At 40.4% G+C, this 24,247-nt stretch overlaps 1 protein-coding gene across 2 annotated transcripts in view; it reads right to left on the reverse strand.

The window, feature by feature from the left end:
- The window catches only part of LOC150080017 (sodium/potassium-transporting ATPase subunit beta-like), a 53,601-nt gene extending 30,353 nt beyond the window's left edge, over positions 1–23,248 (reverse strand). The window contains exon 1 of one of the 2 annotated variants that reach the window (XM_090383363.1): positions 23,176–23,248. The gene's annotated coding sequence lies outside the window, so the exon portion shown is untranslated. Of the gene's footprint in view, positions 1–16,164; positions 16,185–23,175 lie in introns of those variants that run through there. The other variant, XM_090383364.1, reaches the window with a different exon arrangement.
- Positions 23,249–24,247: the final 999 nt, after the last annotated feature.

Raw genomic sequence — 24,247 nt, forward strand, 5'->3', positions numbered from 1 at the left:
TTATACTCCGGCACGACAACCAAGTCAGTAGAGTTTACAATAAATCGTCAATACAAATATTTATCGTATTTAGTAGTCACGGGCTTGACCCCCGCTCCACTCAAGGAACGCGTGCTATGCACTCTCGCTCCTGACCACTGGGCTACGTCAGGCCCTTAGTTAAACATAATTTTTCCTTAACAAAACCATGTTTTGTGTCTTTCAGAATGCCATTTCTGCCATCCCTGGATTGCTCTTAAGCCATGATTTTCGCTGAAGTCAGACTAATGGGTTTGTAGTTACCAACTTTATTCTTAATGCCGCTTTTATGTATTGGTGATGCGCAGGCACTTCTGCACTCTAAAGGAATCTCTCTGGAGTCCAAAGATGCCCTCATAATTATCCTCAATGGTTCAATACACTCTCTGGACGCCTCCCTGAAAATTACTGGGTATGAGGAGCGTTACTTGCCTTTAGGGTCGAAGGTTTTTCTAATAAACAGTCATCTGTTATTTCGAACTCAATATAATGACTCTAACTCTTGTGTCCCTAGTGATCCGGCTTCTAATTCTTTTGAACTATCGACAAACACGAGATGCTTCTCTTAATTCATTCCTATCCGAGGAGTTTCGCAGCTCTTGCTAATGTTTAGTGCCAAATCCGGGAGGACACAAACGCAGCGAATCAGCGTGAAGGGGCATCGACCAAACTCATGAATAGTTAACGGTCGCTACGGTCGGGCTTAATTAACAGATGAGTTTACCAGCAAAGTCGGCCGCTCCTTTGGTAATAAGTTCACCGGGAAATGGCAGCAATCGCCGATTGCTTAACCAAAGAATATGAGCGCAAAAGGGGGAGGGAGAAGATTAGTCTTTTCTCTATATCGGCGTTTCCGAAGCCTTTTTTAATAATGACCCACTTAAGTTTCGAGAAATTTCGCTCAGCCATCTGTAAATCGTAGTGTACGTACAGCATATGTACTTTAAAAACAAAGGGCGATTAAGATACATCCCCTCCAAAATATTAGAAACCCTATTGTATTTGCACAGCAAAGGGAAATTGAGTAAATTGGAAACAGAGAATCATCCGATAAAGTCACGTAATAAATGTCGTTTATACTCGGTTACAGCCAGAGATTGTCAACTTTCGTGCCTAAAATACGAACCAGACTGTAACCGTTGTACCGAATATAAAGCGACATTTATTGTGACCATATCGGTTGGTTCTCTGACTGAATTCCTCGAACTTGATATCGAAATGGGGGAAAAACATGATATAATCGACTTCCAAATAGACTCATTGGAACGCGACAAGTATGGCATCGTTCGTTACCTCGCCAATCTAGGTAACTGTGTGAGGCGATGGAACCACTATAATATGAGGTGTATCACTCAGGGACATCATCAAGTTGCGGAGGGTGGAATACCTGTGTTCGGAATGTTCTTACGGCATCGATTGGGTCACAGAAAAGGCTGTGACCACTACGATGATTCATTTTCAAGTTAATAATGAGATTATATTTAGATAACTATTATCATCCGTAATCCTCTATTTTATTACACAGTGTACTATGAATCTCTGTGTGATTACTTTCATCTGAGGCCTCTGAGCACTAGAAGAGTTATTGCTGCCATCACCCTTCTAGCCAAAGTAATCACTGGAACTTATGAAGCATCTGATATCCTTAGTAAAATCAACTTCAATGCTCCTTGTAGACAAGTCAGGAATCTTTCGCCTTGACTCTGCCACCACGGACTTTATGAAGTTCAGTACTGATGAACTCCATCCACAAGTTTTCCTCTTCTTTTGAACTGCAAAGTGACTAGCTAGCATCAAATTATTGTAATTAGATGAGATTTTATATTCTCTAATTAATTTATTTATTATTTGTTTTACCGGTAACTTAATTTTGTACCTCTTTTGTATCAACGTTTATCTTCCTCTTGGATTTCATATTATTGTTATCAACTCTGTTCATTGCCCGCTCTCACATACACTCTTAATGGTTACCTTTTCTCTATCTTCTTATTAATTAAAATAAAAAATAAAATCTCGTTTGTTTCTAGAATTCATAAATAATCAACGAATTTCTGGTATCCCACCATAAGGAGTTCTGGGTTGTATTTACATATCCCCTTGTTTTACCCATTTCGAATTACATAGTCCCCAATCTGGACTTTTTCCTAAATATTCATTTCAGGGGTGTGTTCCTGAAAGATTTTTCATAGAAAAATCCCTCATATAATCGATAACTTCTGATCAAATCAAGATATATTTCTATAAATTAATTTAATAACAAACTCTCGGCTATGGACCAAACAAGGCACACATCTAAATATCAGCGTACCACTTAAACATTTCCGTTCCCGTAACCTATTTTCAATAAATTATCAAAAAGTGGGGAACCAGACTTGGTCTTCAGTTTCCTGCATGTCATCAACGAATTAAATTTAGGCTTCTTTATTACGGTATAATTTATTAATTACCATTTAAAGGATTTTAACATCGCTTTTGTGATTAATTAGTTTTACTAGCATTGGACATAATGCGTTATACATTTCTGTGATTAATGTGCAGTAGAATGAGGAAGGACCCTGTTCTTCATAAACATGTTTCTGTTGCTATAAGGGATCATTGTTTTGTTTCTGTAAATCAGGCGAAAAAAACGCCCGGTGTTTCCGAGAGGTAAAAAACCGTGCACCTGCCATCCCTTCGAAATCGACTAATTGAACGATTCGAACAGTGAAAAATAAATAACTAAAATAACTTTCTTCTTGATTTCGAGGATTTAGAACCAAGGCGTTGTCTACATGTTGCGGAGGAACAATGATGGTGACCACATAGTGTGCATAGTGTGCATAGTGTTAGGGTCGGGTGCCACCTGTGGTTTCCCACATCTGCGCCATATGTACACTGTGAAGAAATACAGAACACTGTAAATGCCAGAAAAAGTGTAGTGTGTTGAATGTGTAGTATTGTGTTGGGTTCTGTTGTGTGTACTGGCATTTGGCCGCAGGGCCCCTGGTGGAACCCCACGTTGCCCGCACACACCACTAGGAGGTAGCCAGGCTGCCCATTATTCTCTGGCAGGTCTCCGTCAGGGTCGCCTGAGCTTCCTGAACGGAGACCAATTAAAAAAATAATAATAATAATAATAATAAAAATAATAATAAAAAAATAAAAAAAAAATAATAAAATAAAAAAAAAAAAAATAATAATAATAATAAACAAAAAAAATAAAAATAAAATAAAATAAAAAAAGTAAATAAAAAAATAATAATAAAATATAAAAAAAAAAAAATAATAATAACAAATAAATAAAAAAAAAAACCGATGATAATAAAAATAATAATAAAATAAATAAAAAATAAATAAATAAATAAAATAAAAAAAATAAATAAAATAAAAAAAATAAAAATAAATAAAAAAATAAATAAATAAAAATAAAAATAAATAAATAATAAAAAAAATTAAAAAAATAAAAAAATAAATAAAATAAATAATAATAATAAAAAAAAAATAATAAATAAATAAATAATAAAAATAAATAAAAAATAAGGTAGAGTGCGGCAGTACAGGGTGTACGGAAGAAGATGGGGGATGAAAGTAAGAGTAAGGGGATGTAGGTAAGGGCATCCCGTAAATTGACAGTGGAGCATATGCCCCACCAGGAGAAAAGGGGGAGGGGTTAACTCCAGAAGAGTAGAAAAACCACTCAGCGAGAGTGCGGAGTGTGACTTATATTTTGCGGTGGAATGGTCAAGACCATTGGAGCCTACCCAACCATATGGAAAGTTAGCAGGTAATCCTACTTTGGATGTTCCAGGGTTAGCAAGTCGATGCTGGTAAAACAGTCAAGTACAGATTTTGTACTTCAAGTTTGAGTAAGTCCTTTACAGGTTTCTATCCCTGGCTTGAGTTGGTTGTAGAGTCCTGCGCCTAGAAAAGAGATTCTGTGCATACTCCGTTAATGATTTATAATATTGTTCTTCAGAAATTAGCAGGTGCTCCTGTCCTTGAGGTATGTGTTGTAGCCTGGTGTACAGTGTTCCTCGAAGATCGTTATAAATTGGGCAGTATAAAGAAGATGGTCCCAATCTTCAATTTCTCCACATGTACAGTAGGGATTATTGATGATTCCCAAGGTAGTCAGCTTATGATTTATAGAGCCGTGTCCAGTTATAATATATGTACAGTAGTGGTGACCACAGTGTTACCCACGAGGGTTGATCCCTCAAACCGCATTAACAGTCGGAACCAATCACGTGGTGAACTCACTCGCCTTTGCTAGCTTCGCCAATCTGAACTCTATTTTCAATGTTGGGTACAGATCTTGCAAAGTGGGATTCATTATAATGAATGGTAATAAGGGAAGAAGTGGACCACCAAATCTATAAACGATGATAAAACAATTTCTTATTGCGTAGTTACGTAATTGAATGTGTCCAGTTAGAAATATTTACAAATATATCTGAAATATCCACCTACTTACATCCATTTCGATGCAGCTTACTAGTGGATGAATAAACAATAGATTCGCATATTTTACTGCCGAGGCTCCAATTTCTTGTTCTGTTTAGTGTTGCGGTAATTTTACTTTTATTTATCCCTTCTTTTCTGTTCAATCTTTCTTTAAATCTGTTTCCTATGCCTAACGAAAGAGAAAGTAATACCTCCGAAACTTCCAGATTAAAAACAGAGAGAAAAATAGAAACAAAATTAGATATCATTAAACGTTATTTACACGAGAGATTCGAATCGGGATCTGTTGCAGAATTGCTGCTTGAATTGAACGAAACGTTAAATGTAAACAGCAGATCGAGTATAACTGCCCGTAGGCCAAAACTTGCGAATGAAAAGGATTGGGATGGAAAAGGTCAGCAAACACGTGAGTCGTGAAAAGAATCATTTGACATGGCCCGAAAACCACGATGAAGTAAGTAACCACTACACAGTTTACCAACCGGTTCGTGTTGATGTAGTCAGAATATTCTTCTGCAATAATTTGGTCAAGTTTCGAATACCAGCAGCACCATCATACTGGTTAGAGTAATCTTTATTTCTTACAAATTGTCCCAAACCTTGTTTAAAAAGTAAGGCGACAATTTATTGTTTTCCCTCATTCTTCTCCAATCAAAATTCAATTTTCTCCTTTTCATAGATTTTTAAAAATAGGCATCATTTGGTTTGGGACGTTTTGCTAAAAACATTTCAAGAGAAAAATAGCCAGACAACGTTAAGATTTTTAAGCATTTTCACACGAACAAGACCTTCCCAAAACTTAATATGGAAGCAGCCCTCATCCAAAGGAGCTGGCGTCTCAGTGAATATTGCTTCCATATTAACGCGACCACGAAAGCTCTTTTTTAATGAAACTGAATTTATTCGCTACCCAACCTCTCTCTTAATATAAAAGGTATTCTATTTTATTTTTGTTGATTTTTGCATATTTTGTGTTCCATTCAGACGATATACGCCTCAATATCTATCAGGTTTTAAAAGCTTTTTACCATCAGAGATTTCTTTCACATATTTTCAAAATCTTAAGTTCGAAACTTTTGCCCACAAATTTACATTCGGTATTCATTTCGTCTTCGTTTTGGGGCTTGATTATCTCTAAATTATGTATTTTAAGTATTTGATTTGGAAACATTTCTGGAGCAAAATTAGCTCATTTTTACACTTTTAAAGCGAATAGCATAAATGCATAATGCACTGTTGTCTTCACCATTTCACTTCATCTGCACCTAACAATTCGAATTCCAGTGGACGAATTTTCATACTTTTGGGCTCTTCAAAAGACCTGTCGAATGATTCCAAATTTCATTAAAATCGAATCAATAGCAAGCAATACTGCAATTATAATAATAATAATTATTATTTTAATACGGTATTACTGTTATTTTTTTATTTATTATTTTTTTTATGAAAACCGAGAGGTATTAGTACCAAGATCATTAATACATGAGCTGGAAGAAAAATCGGATGCTAGCAGGTCAGCTTTGTCCTTGGCTGAAGTGAAAATAGAACCATCTGGTTTTGACAGAGTTGGGCAAAAGTTGCGGCCAATAGCTCTGGTAAGAGACCAGAATGCTGGGCTACCATTTTAATATCTTTATTGCAATCAGCGAAAATAAGTAAAATTTACATGTATGCCTGATGCAATGCCCATAACAGCAGCAGTGCTAGGGGTTTAACATAGAAACGAACTAAAACTCTAAAAACAAACAAAAAAATAAGTTGTAAACACATCAAAACAGTTTTTTTTTTACAATATCGACAAACCAATCAAGGAAAAATAGTGACAGTCACTCGCTTGAAGATGAGCTGCTCCCTGATGATACGTCTTCTGTAGGCTTTGTCCTCAACGAATTTCTTGTAGTCAGCATCCAAATCTTGGACGTTTTGGAGCATCTCCATTGGCAGGAAACTGTCGCCCTTCCTAAGCCTCCACGCCACGGACTGTAAAGAAGGGAGGGCCCTTAAGGGTCTCGGGGGGGGGGGGGTTCTCCAGCCTCAAATCTGCCAAAAACTTGGCGTGTGATTTCACCCACTATCATTTTAATGGTGACGAGTAAGCGGAGGATGAAGATCTGTTCTGAGGCTTTTCTGTAGTTTAGAAGTTTGGTCAATTCTGAAGTATATGTGTGAGGGGGTGGAAGCTTGTGCTTGAAGAGCACCGACCGAAGAAGCCAGTACTCATCAGATGAGATGGATTTTAGCGTGGTCTTTGCTACCGACGGCCAGATTTCAGATCCGTAAGTAATGACTAACTGAAGAAACCGGTAAATATATTGAATGGTGTAGTGGGACTCTGTGACATGAAGGAGGTGTTGTTTGGCAAGCCATCTAGATCGGCAGACCTTTGTTATGAATATCTGCCGCATGGTGTTTAAAGCTAAGCTTAGGGTCAAAAATGACCCCGAGATCTCCGTGCTTGGTTACTGGAGGGATGGAGATTCCATGGATTTTCAGGTTTAGTTGAGTTGGGTGTGATTTGCGGGAGAACACCATTTGTACAGATTTATTGGGGTTAATCTGGAGAAAGAACTGTACTAAGTACGTAACTAGAGCTTTTAGGCTGTTGTTGATGGTGTCAGAAGCAGTCTCAGGTTTGTCGGTCCCATGGATCCGACAGAGGAGCTTCAAATTATCTGCGTAGCTGAGAAAATCCATTTCCTGGCATAGGAATGGCAGCAGTAAAGAGGAGCCCAGACAGAACTCCACCCTAAAGACCACCTACACTGACTTTCCTAGTAAAGGATTTTTTATTCACCGTCAGATGGGGCAAGAAACAAGTCTTCTACTCTTAGCCCGTTCAAAATCTAGTTTGGACTGATTAATGACTGCTTTACAATTGTTAACTTTGGTGTAGGCAAAAAATGAAAAATTGAAAACAAGCCAATTACGATATGCAACATTCTTCTCTTGAATAGCCTTAGCACATTTATTAGAAAACCAAGGTTTAGATAAAGGACGAGATTTTAAAGTGGAGTGTGGAATAAAGGATTCCATTCCTGCAAGAATAATTTCACTGACACGATCTGAACAAACATTGACATCAGAAGTTTTGAAACAGTAATCCAACGAAGGATAAGAAGAAAAGAAGTCTCGCAGGTCATCCCATTTTGCATTCTTGTAATGCCAAACAACAAGAGGTTGGGAATAGCATTGAGATAAAGGTTCCACTGGAAAAGAGACAATCACAAAGTTGTGATCTGAAGTGCCTAAAGGACCATTCACTTTAACCATGTACTTGGAAGGGTTGTTGGTGGGAAAAAGATCGAGTGTATTACCTATATGGTTAGGATTGTTAAGGATTCTTGTAGGTAAATGAACAATCTGTGCAAGATCATTGGTAATGGCAAAAGCCTCAGCATCTCGACCTGCTGGGTCGGTGTGACTAGAAAACGGAAGCCAGCTGGAGTTGTGAACATTAAAATCACCAAGGAAAATTACCTCACTGTTAGGAAAATTGGATTGGAGAAAGTCAAGTTGCAAAGAGAGGAAGTCAAAGAGCTCCAAGTGATTAGTGGAGTTGGGAGAACGGTAGAGACAACAGATGAATTTGACAGAATGAGGTAGAGAGATTTTAAGCCAGAGAAGATCAAAGAGAGGAGATTCCAAATTGCCAAGTCTCTGACAGGGAATATCAGAACGGACATATGCTCAAGTACCACCTTTGAGGCAAAAGAAATCATACAGCGAATAGTTTGGGCAACTGAGATGAGCAGTAGATGAATCAACCGATAACTGAGATTCAGTCAGAAAAAGTACATGGGGTTTGGAAGACTGCAAGTGGAAATGGACATCTTTGAGATTAGAATTGAGACCACGTATATTTGTGAAATGAATTAGGAAGTGCTTGGGAGGTTTAGATCTTTTCGCAGAAAAGTTTTCTCTATTAGTTTGACAATTCATAGTGTTTTCAAATTTAATAGTAAGAAAAAATGTGGGTGGGACATGCTGTATGAAGTAATGAAATTTTTGGATATGGCGTACATGTGGTAAGAATATACCCAGATCCTTGACATAACGTGGCCTCGACAATGCTCCCCGCATACACACTACTCGGACTCCCTCCAGTCACTATCTGGCAGAGTAGAGGTAGCAAGATTATACACTAGCTGATCCGGAAGCCTCCTAGAGAGTTACCAATAGGTTGGTCCGGTGTACTAACTAGCGGCCGGCCTGCGAAAACCGTTTTAGAGGTGTACCCTCGAAATGTAAGGAATATTGGATCTCGCCACGACGTTCATCATAACCTCAAAAGTCATCAATCATACTGCATGATGGAAGAGATAGGGAAGGGTTGACCGGAACTTAGCTCTAGAGACTAAACATGGGTTCCACCACTTCAAGCCTCCAATAAGCAAAGTGGTGGTATTTCACCGGTTGATGAGAGTCATCTTCCACCTAGTACTGCCTGGTAACATAGAGGGGCGGCGTTCCTCCATGTGGTGTGGGCGCCACACCTCGACCCCTGCTTACGTTGGTTCACACTTGGGTGGTCACCCTCCATGTACTTGAGCATGGAGGTTATACCCAGGATTACTAACAGTCCCACCATCGTGAAGGTGCAAGCAGAGGATTTGGCTGTCACTGACCATCCAGTGGCGCCTCCGTAGCCAGGTGGGAAGGAGCAGCAACAGTGCGTAGCACACGCTTCTTGATTAGACCGGGGTTCGAGCCCGTCACCACCAAATACGGAGGATGCGGAAAGGTCAGGAATGACCACCGCATATTCACTGAGCAATATGGCCTTAGTTGCTAATGCTCCTAAAAACCAAATAACAACAACCATCCAGACTTCGGCGAAATTGGGTCCACTTGACTTGAGTGTCACCCGAATATCAGTTCCATCAGCGTTTTAGACTCTCAGGTAGCAAAGTACAGCTTGTCTGGCATATCTGAGAGAATGTCTGTGAGAGCCTGAAGGACCAGATTATTGTTTTTGTTATAGACTATAAAATATTTAAGGGCAAAGTCTTCATGCTACGAGGTAGAATGACTAATATATAGGTTAGCGCAAAAGAATCATTTTAACGTAGCCATATACGAAAGTAGTTAAATTAATTAATTAAATTGGCATCGTTTTGGTTATATCTCATATTGTGACTACCTTCACAACGAGTTGCCATGGTATTGTACTACCTCGAATAAGTAACACTTCACCAGTGAAGAAAACTACTGTTACTTATTCTCAGCCGATACCACCCAGACGGCACCGTTTCAAAGCTTCTTGGCTTCTCCTCGGTGGGTAGGCAGGTACCCTGGTATTGCAATAGTGACAACCCAGTTATGAAGTATGAAGTAGGTGCCGTCTGAGTGGTGGTATCCGCTGAGAATAAGTAACAGAAGATTCCTCCACTGGCGAAGTGTTACTTATTCGAGGTAGTACAATACCATGGCAACTCTTTGTGAAGGCAGTCACAATATGAGATATAACCAAAACGATGCCAATTTAATTAATTAATTTAACTACTTTGGTAGATGGCTACGTTAAAATGAAGTTTTTGCACTAACATATATATGTTGTTATATTATTTCTCCCTGATATGGGGGGGGGGAGTACCAGCTCGTGACGGGTACTGGAACCAAGTGCGCAGGGTGGTTGTTATATCTGGTGTTACTGTTGGTCGAGGAACTCTCTCACTATCCTACAGGTGTTCAGGATTGCGACTTTCTGGAGTTCCTTGTAGGTGTTCCCTGGGAGACCTATTGCTGCTAGGCTCTTGTATAGGCTCTTTGTAACTATGCCAGTGGTTGACATTGTGATCGAGAGGAATGTTACTTGTTGCATATGCCACATCTCTTTGATCTCCTGTCTTAGGTTCGTGTACTTCCTGATTTTCCCCCATGGGTTTTCTGCAGGTTGCCAGTATTGGGTACCGCTGTGTCAATCAGATAGGTACCCTTTTCCTTTTTTGTCCACAAGGGTTATGTCCAATCTGTTATGCGGGATTGTCCTATCCGTTATTATGGCGCGGTCCCAGTACAGCTTGTGGGTTGGGGTCTCTAGTACTGCCTGGGGTTCGTACTTGTACGGTTCACTTTCTTGGATCAACTGGTATTTCCTCGCTAGCTTCTGATGTATTATCCTGGCTACCTGGTCGTGTCTATGAGTGTACTCAATCTGGGTGATCACCTTGCATACCGCAGTGATGTGTTAGATTGTTTCTGAAGCCAGGCGCATTGTCAGCATGTGTTATTTGATACTCCGGGTTCCTTGGCGATTTATTTTGATCATCCTGGTTTTGGATGACGAGCACGAATCCTTCAGTCTCGCGGAAGAGCGTCCCGCTCATGAGCCATGCATTGAAAGCCAATTTTATCTACGTGGTTTTGATGAAGGTCATTGTAGTGTCTACCATGGAGTGTCTTCTTTGTCCATCTTTCTAGCTTCGTTTGTTCAGTCTGGGCAGGAGGGGACCTCTCCCTCAGGTTGAGTGGGATACAAAACCAAACTATTTTTTTAGGCCACCCGAATAATTAAATTCATCTGCCGTGCTGTGTCTTATGTCTGTTAAATGCGTGTGGTCGATGTGTCTGTTTTGCTGGACGAAAAACCCCAGTTTCTGGGGGGAGAAATCTTGCTAACTACCCCTGAGACCGACTAACTCAGCCACGAAGTGCCCATTAAAGTTCCTCGCTCACTGAAGGATTCGAACCCGGGCCTTTTCCACTCGGTGTGGGGAGCACGGTGACGATACCACTGTGCTACCGCGCAGTTAGGTTGAGCTGGATATGTTGCTTGTCTATCTTCCTTATAGTAGAGTGCCGCTGTGTTTTTATCGAACTAATCCCCCAAGGTTGTCTTTTGTTGCTCGATGTGGTCTATCAAGCTCCTTCCTCCTTTCTTTTCGATCTCTTGTCAGTCTTTAAACTGCTGACTTCGGGTGGTGTTGGCGGTCCTTGGGAATCATTATCCTCTATTTTCTCATGGTATCTTCCAGTTCGATGTTAGTCCAATCAATGACCCCGAAGGAGTATGTTAGCACTGGGACTGAATAGGTGTTCATTGCTTTAAATGTGTTCCCTCCGTTCAGCTTTGCTTTGAGCTGGCGCCTGAGTCTCTGATGGTATTTTTCAGTCAGTTAGGCCTTGATCTCCTTGTGCTCCGACTGCTGAGCCTATATCAACCCCAGGTATTTGTAGGTCTCTCCCTCTGTCATGGCTTCGATTTCTTTACCAGTCTGCAGCTGGTAGTTTTGGCTGGCCAATTTAGTCGAATGCAATCTGTGGGTCTTGCATTTGTCTATTCAAATTCCATTCTGATATCATTGCTGAATTCTTCGGTGATCCGGAGTAATTGATGGAGGTGCTTCTCGGTTTCCGCGTAGAGCTTGATGTCATCCATATCTATAGTTGGTATTGTTGAGCATGGTGGATAGCGAGTTGAGTGCTAGACAGAACCACAGTGGGCTCAGGGCGCGCGGGTGCATAAGTACACGTGCCTTGAGTGACCGGGGTTCAAGCCCGTGACTGCTGAATACGGTGCTGTTTCTTGTATTCTGTCTATCGTGTGAACTCCTCTGATCATTTGGTCGTCCCGGAGTATAAACAGAAAATTTATTTATTTTATGATGGGGATTGGTCTAGTTGTTTTTTTTTTTTTTTTTTTTGATTTGGTAGTTGTTGGCGCATCGGCTTCTGTGGCCATATTGCACCTCCTAAGGTTTTTGCAGTACATTGATCCAAGCCCGAGGCGGGAATCGAACCCGCGACCTTTGGGTTGCCGGGCAGGTACTTTACCCACTCGGCTAGCCCGGTCGGCAAGGTCTAGTTGTGATGTTCTCGACCTTAATAGTGGTACTCCATTTCGTCATTGTTGCTTGTAGGAAGTTTGTCAATCGGATTGATCTTGTAGATCTTCAGGGTCTCTATTAGCCATCTATGAGGTGCGGAGTCGAAGGCCTTGGGGTAATCGATGTAGGCCGTGTATAGGTTGTGGTGCTTCTTGAAGGCTTGCTCCATAAGTGCGGCATCTATGGTTAATTACTCCTTGCATCCTTTGCTCCTCCGCTTGCATCCTTTCTGGGCCTTGATGTTCTGGTTCTCCAAGTGGTTTGATATCTTCCTGGTTATGCAGCTTGTCAGGATCTTATAATAATAATTTTTATTATATATTTTTTGTTATTATTGTTTTCTTCCCGTTGTCATGTAATAACTCAACTCAGAAGTCCAGTTGATGGATTGTTATGAAATTTGTATTTGGCCCTTTACAAAGATTTGTCAAATTTCATTAAAATCCGACCAGTAGAAATCCAGAAATTATTATTTCTTTGTACGTCCGCGTGTAATAACTCTATGTAATAGAGCGCCTATTTATGGCCTGGATCCAAAACGAAATTCGTTTTGACAAAAAACGATTTGTCAAATCTGACTCATACAAATTAGCTAATTATTATTTCTTTTTTCCATAGGCCATCCCCGTGTAGGGTGCGTTGTAACTGAAACAGGGGATATCATGTTCGCTGGTTGGATGCGCAGAAACGACATCTTACTGATAAATTCCTTTGGTTGTTTGAGAGGAGTGTTTCGCTGTAAGCCGACATTTCAGATCACTTTTCAAATATCGGCTTCAATCCGTTTTTCTGTTGGGAGTCACGCTATTTTCGATTCTTTTGTCCAGACGAGGTCATCGGTGTCAACCGGAAGCAGCATCCCCCCCCCCATTGGAAACTGACGTTTTCCTCTCCGCAGCCAGTCCACATCGGCACATAAAATTAAATTTCCCTTGTGGGTGCTGCCGCTTTCTTCGACGTCCCCGTCATTTCAGTTTCTTTGTAGCGGCAACACTAATGGAGCCGGCGAACAATTACATTAATTGATGGAGCTGTGGGGGGTCATTATATGTTGTCGTCGGCAGTGCATCGATGAAGTCCGCAGCTTATTAAAGGTCACGGGTCCAGCCATAATGAACAGTGGATAGGCGTGCACTGTTTGTAGCGCGATATACACTTCCTGACCAAACAATTCGAGGCCTCTCCGTACCTCGCAAAGTTCGGAGTTCCACCCAATTGATCGATTGTAAAAAAGGGGGCCTTAAAAATTTTAACTATCAATAAAATTTACAAGTTAACAATTAATTTACAGTAGCCGACCGGAATAGTTTCATTTGCAATACGAATGTATGAAGATTTGAAGATTTAAATACAAAATTTCATCAATTTTTGTGAATTATTTGATTATAGTCGACATAAAACGTGGTCAAACTTCATAATTCAGTGAAGCTGAGTGTTAAATATGGTGAATGAAATATTCTCACGCGCTGCACAATGTCCACTTCAGAACCGTTCGGATTTCAACGAGCTCCCAAGTAATAAATATCCTTTCGAGGAAAATATGATTTAATTAATCCTATGCCTGTTTCACTGTTTTATCAACTATTATTTGAAAATAAAGCTTAAAGTTTTCCGAATTTCTTGTGTCAGTGAATTTACAGCCTGATGTGGACCCTCAACAACCACTTTAACGGGCACATTGTTGGCTGGCTGATTCAAATAGTCGCAGTAGTAGTAACAGAGACATGTGATGCAAGAAAGCAAGCATAGGAGCATATGAAGCATCACCATCATTAAAGAAAAAAAAAAAAAAAAAACAACAATTTCACACATCGATTGCCTCTAAAATGTTTGTTCAGTTGCTCCTTCAATTTATTCAACCGATCAACTTCCACACAACGACAGATAGAAATTTGCTCGAGCAATTAACCACCGGCTGGCTAAAGACAAATTTCCGCACATCTATTCTACATCTGTCTTTTCTTAATTTGAATTTATGCCCCCTTAGGTTCGTAATCTGAATAAGTGGAAGGATCGCATCAGAATTCAGCGTGCTCAACCCATTCAAGGCCTTATACACCTCAATTAGATCACCGCGCAGGTGCCTAGTCTCCAGCCACTGCAATTTGCAGAACTTAAGCCTCTCTTGGTAAGAGGATCCCTTCATTCCCCTCACCAATCTTGTTGTCCTTCTCTGTACCCGCTCAAGTAAATCTACATCCTTCCTAAAATGAGGCCTCCAGACCTGTACGCAGTACTCAAGCCGTGGACTAACCATTGCCTTATATACAGGGATAATCACCTCCTTTTCCCTGCTAGAAAAATTCCTATATATCATTGACAAAACCACATGATCTGCCAATGGCAGCCTGTCTGCATTGCTCAGAAAACTTCATATCTGACTGCACAATTACTCCCAGGTCTTTTTCATTTTCTACCACCTTAAGTGTAGTACCACACAGTTGGTACGTTTCTCTGGGGTTACTTCTACTCATATGCAGTACTTTGCATTTGTCAAGGTTAAACTTCAGTTGCCACTTCTTAGCCCATCTGCCCAAATTATCTTAATCCTGTTGCAGTAGCACACTGCCATTACTGTCATTAACAACCCTGCCAACCTTTGTATGATCTGCAAACTTCGACATTAAGCCTGATATACCTCCATCAATATCATTGATAAATATACAAAACAACAGTAGACCCAACACCGAACCCTGTGGGACTCCACTAATAACATTAGTCCACGAAGAGCAACAGCCATTGATTACCACCCTCTGTCTTCTCCCACCCAACCATCCATTGTAGCAACTTACCCTTAATACCATTCTGCTCCAATTTGTACAGTAGTCTTCCATGCGCAACAGTGTCAAAAGCTTTCCTGAAATTGAAATATATGATATTAAAATTATTTTTTGCATTCAGTTTCTTTTTAACCATATCATAATATCCTATCAAATTTGTCAGACAAGACTTTCGCTTAAAAAACCCATGCTGTGTCTGAATTATTGCTGCAGTCTTGTCTAGATGATCCTGCAATGCATCTTTAACCAGCGACTCCATTATTTTACCCGGAACAGAAGTAATGGAGTCACTGGTTAAAGATGCATTGCAGGATTATGAAATTTTTAGAATTAGTTAATAATTTATAAATAATTATTAATTAACGAATTATAATTCGTTATTCTTCAACAGAAAGTGAGATACAGATAGGGTTAATTGCGGGAGATATGACGCACTTTTCAAAGACATTTTCTACCTATTTATTAAAAAAATTCGCGCGTTATGCTTGAAATGAGGAATAAAAATTATTCCTCCCGAAAAGGTGAGATCATTCGTTGTTTCGAATATCGAAAAGAAAGGAGTGTGGAAATGCGACCAACGTTACTTCGTGAAAGATGCGAAGAGCCGAAGCGCAGGTGGACGACCTCGATTATCCGAGCTTCTATTAACCGATGTTTCTATTAATCAAAGATTTCGCGTCAGTTAAGCCGGTTACGAAACTGCTAATTGGAAAAGTGTCTGGGGATGTCTAGCAAACCTAGAAATGCTTCGAATCATGTAATCATGACTTAGAATCGCTGCCTTCGCATTTCATTTAAAAAAAAAAAAAGGAAAGCTTATCAACCGACGCGTTTAGGACTGCATTGCTCAATGGAAGAGCAAAACTGCAACCATTAATTGAGTTCGTACTCCGAGTGCAGCGAATGAAACTTCTGTTGAGAACATCCCCCGTTCACGTCCGACTACAAAAGGTGGTTTCGCGCATCTCCGAGATAAAGACGCCTCTCACTTCGCCACACTTTGTTTCTTGCCCTTCGAGCACCCGTCGTGGGCTGACGCACTATATCAAAACACACGCACGCACACGAGCACACACACAAAGAGAGACACGACTTACCTGAGATGGGCGCTTCAGACTCGAAATCAACAGGCGGCACGAGACGAGGAGCGCGCAAGGTCGTGGCATCCCTTCGCTCGAGGCTTCTCAAATCGAGTCCTGACGTCACGCGGCAGAGAGGACCGAAGGGTGTGGCTCGTGCGGGCGATCAGCGTCCACGTGGGTGAAGCGAGCGAGCGAGAACTGCGAGCGTGTGCTCGCCTGCCTCATGTACGTGTCTCGCGAGATCGATATCGCCCGCTACTCGACTGAAGTGGGTCATTCATTTGGCGCGCACGAAGAAAAGCAGTTTGTTGGCCATTGTTTCGGTCCCCCCCTCTGTTTATATAAAAATTTGCGCGTGTGTACACTGGGAGTTCATCTCCGATTTAGAAATAGCTCCGCGCCGTAACGTGACAGCACGGTGTGCGGAGAGCCAAAACTCAAAGCGAATTACGAGAAAGAGTAAAAAAGAAATAAATTCCCATCGTGCAACACCACTTGTTCATTTATACCGTAAAAGAATTATTAGGCGAGGTTGGCGCATCACGGCCTAAGTTGCCGTGCGCCAGAAATATTCGAATCATTTCAATTCCCTCGTTTGATTGGTTGTCCGTTAACTGCAAAGCAGCAAAGGCTATGAGGCGATACGAGGGGTGGTCTATAATGACGCGAATTCTTCGGTCTGTTTGCTGGACGAAAGACTCCGTTCGCCAGATTTTCAGGGATGAAAAACGAATGGAAAACTAATTCCGAAGACGAAACATTGAAACAAAACACATTCTGAAGAAGGAATGTCAGGAAATTTCCAGACGCTAAGGCGATTCGATTTTTAATGCCAGTTTCTAATATTAGCGACGTTAATATCATTCATTTCATAAAAGAGCGCAAAAATATCTGTAAACTTATTTTTAGTTGAAGTAAAATTATCGCGTTCACAGAGAACACCTCGAGTGCCCATGACTGTGCCAATACTGATGATAACTAGGCACCTTCTGGTTACTCACCAAAACTATCGATATAGATGCCCGGTCAGTAGAGGAGCACCGCAGGGAGGCGTCCTTACCACCTTACTCTTCACTGCCTCGCTCGAACCTTTCTAGCATCACAGCAGGGCTTACTATCATGTGATGATCGAGCAACAGTCATCGATGAAGAGGCCATTCAGAAAACACAACTGGAAAGGTATCTAGCGTCGATCAGTTTATTTATTTAAACGGCTACAAAACAGCAAACAAACATGCCTTAGTGTGCAGCAACAACAAAGAAAGTTGCACAGCTCCAAAGCAGAGTCTCGGAATACAAATTTCATCGGGTAAAAAAGGAAAAAGTACATAAATGAAGAGAAAAATAAAACCAATTTAAAGGCTGAGGTAAGTGGTGCGGTTGGAGATTTCAGTTACCTCTTCAAATGCCCAGGGGTATTAATTATCTCCAAGTTTGCTTTATTACTGATCTTGCAGTCCTGTTGTAGTATTTGTAATATCCATAATTCGTTCTTGCATAGGATGGTTTTAGCACTGGATGGTTTCTTAAAGCTGTTTTCGGTGCATTGAGGTTAATCTATGAGACGAGGTGAGGGCAATTTATGATACCATTTACCAGCTGGTTAAATAGGAGTAGATCGGCTTTGTATCTTCTTTCTTCCAGCGCTTCAAGTCCAAAGAGTATATACCACTCTTGGTAAGATTTCTCATTATATTGTAATCCACTTTTGCAACAAACGTATTGCATTGCTCTTTGTTTTTTTTTTTTCAGAACTTAATCACTCCAAATCAGCAGAAACGACTTTTACAAACAAAAGGTTGAAGATCAACTTCCAAAGTTATAGCACAGGTAAGCCTGTAGGGAAAAGTCATCACGCATAAGGACTTGGGCTCAACGTGGGATGAGGGGCAGACATTTCGTCAGTATCTCAACGTCACCAGAGCGAAGACCTATGCAGAAATGTGGATGCTAAGCCCAGAGTGTTAGTTCCTTAAAATGGCTTAATAGAATAAGTGGGAGGCATAACACCATTTCTAGGTCGGCCTTGGATTTCAACCCAAAATATTCAAATACGAGCGTGGTATCTTATGCAGTATGACACCTGAACGTCAGTTCAACTCCGCATTACTCCAAATATGAGCAAAACTTATAACCGTCGCATCGATGAGCCCAGATTGGATGACAATCTTCAATCGATGAGCCCAGATTGGATGACGGGTAATCTAGACCTGTAAGCAGTATGCCAGTATCCAGACTGTCAACAGACTAGCGATTGTCCTAGACAAGTTGTGCAAATCAATATTGTATAGATCGGAAGATCTGCAGGAAACCTTCATGTTGATGCAGCTGTCAGTCTATAATCCAGTGGACAGAGCCCAGGAGATCCAGCTACTGAAGGGTGTGTCAAGGTTCGCTCCTCGAACTGCATGGACAGTTAAAGCTGAGGCTACCCAAAGTTGTAAATACAATATTACCTATCGCCGTATGCCAGTCTAATTATGAGTTAAGATTGCTGATGTACTGGATGTAATTGATTTTGTATATTTTAGGAGAGTGTATACAATGTAAATAATTAATTGCAAGACGGATCAATGGCCGTGTAAGTGGGCAGGCCATATTTGTTGGTTCAATAACTTGACTTCAATAATAATCAATCAGATAGATGCAGGAACACAAATTCAAAACATTAACTATACTCAAAAATCAGATTTATTTTTTATTAAAAAAAAATAGAGGTACAGTTCCAAGAAACAAGCGTGGGTTCGAATTCCATGTGGACAGAAAGAACTTTTATCAACCTTTTCATAACGTGGCCAAGTGAATTTCTCCACAGAATTATTATCTTTCTCATATTGACTACATTAGCACGTTAACCATCTGCTCACAAACATCTTCAAATTGGAACTAAAGGATTATTAATATTTTACATGCTTTTAAAAATAAGAGTATCTGACTAAAATATCTCTTGATTAATTAATAGTGGCATACTCTGAACTTGCGCAGATACCACAAATGCCAAAGCTTACCCTCGTGCATCAGATGACACAGCGATAAGAGCCCCAAAAGCCGAATGAATGCACTGGTCTCACAGGAGGTAGCTATTGTCAAGGATTGTGTGACTAGCTTCAGGAAATTGAGGTTTTTCATCCAGTAAATAGCAAACACAACCGAAGAATATACCCCCTCACCTTCTCAGTATTGAGTTTTTTGACTACACTTTTTTTTTGTAAGGAATATACCCATTTTTCTGCGATATCAAATGCTTCTCCAGGACATATAGGAGCGGAGGAGGAGAATAGTATTGCAATGTTGTCAAAAAGGGCAAATTCTGATTCTGCATTTATTTACTTGGAAAAATGCATACATTACAGCGCTTACACTATTTCACTTGTTGGTTGGTGTAAGGTTTTTGGCACATCAGCAACACGGGCCACATTGTTTCGTGTCTGTAAACTGCGTGTATCCTGTGGTGTATGTATTTGCGTATGTTTATTTCAGTAGATTTTTTTTTTCTCTTCTACACTGGGCTTCCCAGAGGAACTGACCCACTCACTGTAGTCAATAGTTAAAGAGTCTATTGCGGAGCCAGTAAGAGTCTATTACTGAAACTAGCCGGCTTTCCAGTTTATGGTCGAGTACCTAGAAACAGCTCTCCAGATGATTGCTGCTTCTGTAGCAGGAGGCCAGAACAAAACAAAACATACAAAACTAAAATACAAACATATTTTATGGAGTTACTGTGTCAGCACAATGACACGGGGCGGGGCTGGATTGACGTTCTAGGTGCAGCCCTAACAAAAACACATGGCAGTTCTTCGGTGGGTTCGGATAAACGGAGTTTCGGATAATCGAAGTCCAAATTTTTTGCGAATACGCACTTTTGGTTCTTCCGTGGATGTCTTTCCACCACGGTTGGTTCGTGAGCGGTCACTTTTGGCTTCCTTCTGTCGCCGACCCCTAGCAATGGGACTTTCCTTCATTCCTTCCTCCGTTTCACATGGGGTGAATACAAACTGACTAACTGTTGAATTGTAGTGGCGTATCTAGGTGTCATCGTAAGGGGAGGGCATCATTGAAGGGCGCCCAGGCTTGTCAGTATTTTTTAGACAGCTTCCTGCGTTCTTTTTCTTTAATTTCAAATTTTTGGTTAAGGGAGAGCATATCCTTCTGTCCACCCCTGAATTGTAGTGAGTGTGAACTCCGTACTTCGTCCTCCCCCAGTCACACGGCCTATCTTAAAGGTTTTGTTTTCTTTTATTAATCACAAGAACAGCATAAAGCCTTACATTTGTGATTTACAATTGTTTCTTAAATTTATAAACGCAAAACAATACAATCTCCACTAAATAAAACATTTATATGGAATTTAAATATAGATACAATAATTAATTAATTAAAAACAATGATATAATAGAACGATTAAAAGGGAAAACGTTAAAAAAATATGGATATTACATCATTATCAATTAGATAAATTTATTTTTTATTAGTTTAAATGATACATAAAACCTAATAAAAGAAAGTAAATTATTATAAACTATAAAACAGATTATAAAATTAATTTTTAATACTAATTTTGCTAAAAAAAGATATCAATATTGTTTTCATTTAGAAATGCTGCGATTCTGTTAAAATATTCAAATTTAAGATGATATGAAATAAATTGTTCCCTCAAGGGGGGTGGACAGTTAAAATTAACATAAGATAGGAGCATCAATTTTGCCTCGAAGGATAGAGTGTAATAGATTACAATCAAGCATATTTCTTCTATCTTTCAAGGTTGAAAGATAGAAGATAGAAAGATACACCAATCTTTACAATTGCGCACATAAAAGTGTAGATCTGACTTGTAAGCTAAAAACCTGATGAGGGATTTTTGCACCCGTTCTAACATATTAATAGTATTTTTTGCAAAGGGGCTCCAACCCGAGTTGTGTACTCCAGAATTGGTGGAATGAATGAAATATAAGCCAATTTTGGGGTTACAGGGGCCAATAAAATCGAAAAGGATCTTTTTATTAATCTAAGCATTGTAGATGTTCTGGCAGCAAGAACCATTACTGGTTCTTCATACCGCCAAAACCAAAATTTTGTGTATTCTTTGTGGACGGATTCCAAAGCGTAATTGTAACTAATTGTTGGTGAGAATGAGCGATGGTAATGGCGTACCATTTATCATATTCACAGATAGCCCAGGTTGAAGCTGGTCCCATTACACCCATATCGGCGAGCTTAATACGCGATTGGTTCAGCTATTTTAGTAATAATCAACCAAAAGCTTTTTCAAGATCTAAATAAATAATATCCATCTGTTTGCTGTCATCGAGTGCCTTCCTAATATCACTGTCAACAAATTTGCAACTGTCCACCCACCTGCCTTCTATAAAACCATGTGGGTGGGTGCGATGCATCTCATTATGAGAAGAAGCGGCGATTTTGTTTGCTTATGTATTCCACAATTTTAGCGAGTGAGTTTGATTTGTGGATTGGTCTATAAGAAGCAGGATTACTTTTATCGCCTTTCTTATATAAGGTAACGTAGTAGTGATCTTAAGATTGTTAAGTAAATGACCCGTCTTAAAAATAGTGTTTATGAAATGTAAGAGTTGTTTACGAGCATAGTATAGCAATTATTCCAAAAGGACATTGGGATACCATCCAGTTTACTATTGCAGTTGGTTGGGAATCTACCAATTGTCGCTTCTCATATTTGTGGGCTAATTTCGAAATTGCCGACGCGATCATTTCCCAACATATTCCGCAAAGTACGATTATTTGCATTTTTCGATGAATGCAGTTTTTCAAAGAGTTCCACGAGTTTCGATGAATGCAGTTTTTCAAAGAGTTCCACCATTTTATATGCCAACTTGGATGTCACGCCTTGGTCTCACATTATTGTCACCAAGAACATCCTCACTGTTGCAAAACTACTGACCGGGAGAGTCGACTCGCCGAAAACTGACCACCTGCTGACTCGGCCCCACATGACGCAAAGGTGGGCGAATAGAACAACATCCCTTCCAATCAGTAGCGCGCTCACACAGCTGGAAAGCCTTCGGCGATTTTTTCCTTTGAACACCATTAAGATGTTCAACGATCTTCAAGCAGACCCAGAAAGGCTTTGCGCAGAGAAGAGGTACAGGACCGAAGTGTTTCAAAAGGCATTACTCCACCTATAAATGTTGAGTGATGCCGACAAAAGGAAACAAAAGAGAATGCAGGAAATGAAGAATGAACTGGTCGGGACTGTTTTTGCTCCTGTTATGTTGATATTGGACGTCTTGTCTTTCTGTGAACTCGATGTAAATAGTGGTGTAGATGTGAACATTCTCTAATTCCTTGTAAAATTGCAAATTATGCTTGTGCTCTCTTTCTATCTGCCTGTCATGTAAAATAAGTCAATGATGTGTATAATTTAATTAATTAGAAATGTATAATTTGTACAATTTATAAAGACGGTGATTTGTATGAATTATAAATAGATAATTATGTATATAACGTATATTTGTATATATGAATGTGCACCCCCTGGTTAATAGCTGTAAGCGGGTGTCTCTTAGGAGAAAATAAAGAAAATAAAGTCTTTCCCATTTGGTAATAATCTTTTTGTTTTTTCCCTATTTGATTGCATTTCACATTTGGTCCAACGATTCCAAAATGAATTAAGCTTATTTTTCCGAATAATCGAACATTCCATTGAGGAGAAATATTTATTTCAAGCAACTTTCGAATTAATTTGCGTTACGTCTCGCATCGAACCGAAAACTTGTTGGATCGCGCTTACGAAATCAGTCGTCTGTGGTCACGTGTCGTTGCTAATTGGCATTTACACCTCCGGGAAGTACGAAATGCACGTGCTGACACACGCAATCTTTACTCCAAAATATCCCGCCTCGATACGAGTATTCCACCACTTATTTTTATTTATTTTTTTATCACGATTCCCATTTCTGTACGTCCCCCTCCCCTCCACGTTCGGGGTAACCTACGGAAGTTTCACGAACCCGGCGGAAATGAGAACGGCAAATGTGAGCGTCAGCCTACCTTTGGTGTCCCGCGATGGGGTCGAAACGGAATCTCGCAAGCCGTAGGTCCCTCGCCGTTTTGTGACCCGACGTGACTGTCAACGTCTTCTGGGGTGTGCCTATCGCCGATCGGTCTCCTGTAAACATCGATGTGCGAGCAACACTTGCCGGCACGTGTCCTGCGCGCGAACGCGTTGTCGAGCATCTGCGGCCGTCCTCATTTATTGAACGCGAAGGGTTGCGTGACGTTTGCAGGAGGACGTGAACCTCGCGCGCGAGGTGCCTTTACCTTAACCTCCGGATTGGACGAATGTCAAGCCGGGCTCGGAGAGCTCGGCGGAAGATTGCGACCGGGGAACATTCTTAAAATAAATTAAAGTTCGCGGCGGTAGCGCCGCGATGCGGCTCATAAGTACGGACGGAATATGCGGACCCGCGGATCGATAGCGTTTCATATTTCGAGCCTGGAAAGAGCGTGCGGCAGGTATTTGACGATGCGGATCGATGGAATTTGTTCGTGGCTTCGGGTGACGGTTTCAGTGGCGAAGGGGTGTTCGGATAAATAAATAATAAATAAGATCTTTATTGTACAGTACATCGGTACACGCAGGTACCACGACCATACAATACCCTTCACGGCACCATGCCAGGGGTTAACAAACGGCAGAGATAACCTCGCCGGAATTATAAAGATTAATTTTTAAAAAATTAATTAAAATTAAAAAATTAAATATTAATTAAAATTAAAAGATTAATTAATAAAAAAAAAAAAAAAAAAAAGTACTCATAGCAGATAACATTGACTTGAAAGGAAAACTAATACAAAAATAACAAAAATAACAAGTTGTGATAACAAAAGATTTTCCTCGAGTCCAGTTTTCTGAGAGTCTCTTGCCCCGCCAAACCGATCTGAGATCAGTTGGTAGTTGTGGAGACCACATGCAGATCTACGATGATCCGTCTATACTTTTTATCATCTCCAACGATCTCCAACGATGCCACGGCTCATTTAGCGAAGCCCCGCAGAAACAGCGGAAACCGTGCAATCTTTGAAAAATCGTCTCCGCCGGCATTTCTTTCGGTTCGCCTTC

Source organism: Mastigoproctus giganteus, chromosome 10 (assembly GCF_048544385.1).
Source record: "Mastigoproctus giganteus isolate SK-2022 chromosome 10, ASM4854438v1, whole genome shotgun sequence".
Taxonomy (NCBI): domain Eukaryota; kingdom Metazoa; phylum Arthropoda; class Arachnida; order Uropygi; family Thelyphonidae; genus Mastigoproctus; species Mastigoproctus giganteus.